This window comes from Eriocheir sinensis, unplaced genomic scaffold, assembly GCF_024679095.1.
Source record: "Eriocheir sinensis breed Jianghai 21 unplaced genomic scaffold, ASM2467909v1 Scaffold197, whole genome shotgun sequence".
NCBI classification, from domain to species: domain Eukaryota; kingdom Metazoa; phylum Arthropoda; class Malacostraca; order Decapoda; family Varunidae; genus Eriocheir; species Eriocheir sinensis.
In genome coordinates, this window is record NW_026111372.1 from 122,209 (window position 1) to 125,235 (window position 3,027).

Below are 3,027 nucleotides of genomic sequence, written 5' to 3' on the forward strand. Positions count from 1 at the left end.
TAACCTGTATGAATAGTGATTCAATATGAGGTAGTTGTAGAGAAATGTTTTCTATCATTTTACCTTGAAACTTGCTGTGAAGGTATATTGCTAGCCCACCACCACTTGTGCTGTTATGCTTATAACATGTGTTATAAGAGTGAAGTGTATACAAGGAAGATATATTATCATTCAGTCGAGTTTCACAGAATCCTAGCACATCAAATTTAACATCTGCTGTATCAAGACACTGATCTTGAAACGTTTCAAAATGAAGCGGTAGACTACTAATGTTGTAACATAAGATATTTAGTCCTAAAAGTAGATTTAAATTTTCACAAAAGAAATAATTGCAATCGAATTATTTTATACCATTAACAAGATAATTGTCTATTGTATTCAAATGGTTACTTTCATTAAATGGATTGAAGGATAGGTTATTTATTACATTTAGTGGAATATTGTGCCTTTAGTTTTCATTAAAAAATTCTAAGAAATTATCATCTATATAACGGAAATGAAATATATAAGAATCCATGGTGTAAACAAATGAACAGTGTTACCAATAGGAATTAGCCTTTAGCATTACTTTCGTTTCGTGGACTTCCTCTTGGCGCCATGTACCGGTGTTGTTTGCCGCGGGCTCTCCACCTCATCTCTCCTGGCACCGGAAGAATCATGATCATCATCGTCACCAGATGAATTCTCCGTGTGAGGCAGTCCACCAGCGGCAGCGTCCACGTCCCTCTTCATCTTATCGGAAGAAGTAGAAGGATGAAGTGGTCCACTACCAGCAACGCTAGTGCCTCGCCCCTTCCCACTCACCACATTATGAGCTGGCAGTTATAGCGAGCGGACGTGTTTTCAGACGCTCTGCTGTTTACCCTGTTTTCCCCAAAACATTACCCCGATCCTGCCAAGTGAATACAACAAGTTGCAAGATGGATATTGCAGTGTTCAAAGCAATCATTGAAACTCAAGATACAGCATACAATAACGCACTTGCTTTATTTATGAAGCAAGCTGATCAGAAAATCCAGGCACTCCAAACAACCATGAACGATTTGGCAAGAAGCCCCGAGTTCACCCAAAGCGAGCTGGACGAGCACAAACACGAAGTGAGGCAGCTCCAACGAGCAAGGAGGGAGGACCAAGACCTGATAACAAGCTTAACCGAGGACCTACAGCATAAAGGTGAACTCATAAATGAAATCGAGGAAAGATGTAACTACCAAGAAGATTACAGTCGTCGAAGTAATCTGCAAATTGTTGGAATTAATGAAGATCTTTATGTAACTTGGGAACAAACTGCTTCAAAAGTCATGGAGCTGCTGGACAGGAAACTCCAGTTAGCGAACGTGGAATTAGAGCGAGCTCATCGGGTGGGACAACGGAATGAACATCGCCACCGACCCAGCATCGCTCGCTTTACCAGGTTTACTGACCGCGAGGCCGCCTTGAGGAATGTTGTCAAGCTTAAAGCTACCAGAATATTCATCAATGAAGATATGTGTCAAGCTTCGCAAAACATATAAAAAGAAAAACTCCCCCAATTACAACAAGCTAGAAGTGAAGGGAAAATTGCGTACTTCAGACACACCAAACTAGTCATCAAGGAGAGACAAGGTTCGAGAAGGATGAGTGAGGACGCTGGTGCTGATGAATCACTTGTTGCTGCTGCTGCTGCTGCTGCTGCTTCAAGTACGGCCAGGTATGGGTGTGAGGGCGAAAGGAGTGGAGTGTGGAGTGGTGGAGTGGGTGAAGCGTGGTGCATTGAGATGGTTTGGCCATATGGTGGGAATGGGGGAGAATGAATTCGTGAAGAGTGTATGAGGGAAGGAATGAGGGAGGGAGTGTCAGGGGAAGACCACCTGTGAAGTGTATCAGTAGGGTGAGCAAACATTTGGAGTGAGAGATTTAGAAGCAGAAGGATTGAGTGTGCTGAGAGGGAGTGCCAGAACAGGAAGAGATGGAGACACTTCTACCAAGACCACCCCTTGGAGGGAAGGTTATGTGAGTGAGCAGGGCGTTGGAGATATTATAGATATATAGATAGAGACCCTCATTTATAGAAGATGCGGTGTGACATTTAAATCCGTCTGGCTATCCAAATATATCTGGGTATGATATGTGCATGCACATAACCCAGTTATTACAAACTAAATTTGTTGTTAAACAGAGAATTGCCAAAAAAATATGTTGAGATGCATCAGCAAAAAAATTGCTGTCATCTCGCTAAACATTTTTTTTGGCAATCCTTTGTTTCACAAGTTTATTTAGCAAACACTTGGTTTTGCACATGTGCATATCAGACTCGGATGTATTTGGACAGCTGGACATACTTATTTGGATACCACACTGGGGTATCATATGGTGCGTCAGAGTATTGTCGGTAATACTTGTTTTTTATTAACTATTTCAAGAGCATGATAAAATATTTTTATCATATTCAGTTTATGACAAGGCAATACTGAGATAATTAGCATGTGAACTATTAGAAAAGAAATATTAAAACTATGAGTGAGTTGAATGTAACTGTTTTTCGAGTCCTGCCCCCAGTTAACAATTATACAATTAAAGTTGTCATTATACTAATCATTTTTAATTTATCTTTTGAATAAAACTCATATTGCTAGTCAAAAGATGTACTATACTTAAAAAAAAAAAACAGTTTTTCCCTCTGCCAGCGTTGGATTTAGTCACTTCAAAAAATAACGTCAGTGTGATTATCCCAGTCTACTTAATTTAATATGGTAAATCTCTTCTTTATAGAGTCCAAAGGAAGAACAAACAAACAACAGCAGACCTGCTGGTCCTTACGAGGTTGTTTGTGACAAGCTACATGGGGAACATGATGCCTCCTTCAGTTCCACGCTTGAGACCCTGGACTACCTGTCATTCTTCCAGCAGCTTAGGTTATCCAAAGCTGCATTCAACTACCTAAATCAACTTCTGGAGCATGAGGAAGTTCCTTATCAAACACATGCATGAGGGAAACAAAAAATTCTTCTTAGAGAGTGCCTCCACATCACTCCTTGGTACCTTGCA

General features: G+C 40.5%; 1 long non-coding RNA gene across 1 annotated transcript; it reads left to right on the forward strand.

Annotated features, from left to right (window-relative positions):
* The first annotated feature begins 457 nt into the window (after positions 1-457).
* On the forward strand, positions 458-2,783 carry LOC126990775 (uncharacterized). Its single transcript, XR_007744722.1, has 2 exons — positions 458-1,992; positions 2,752-2,783. It is a non-coding gene; the product is annotated as an uncharacterized LOC126990775 (long non-coding RNA).
* Positions 2,784-3,027: the final 244 nt, after the last annotated feature.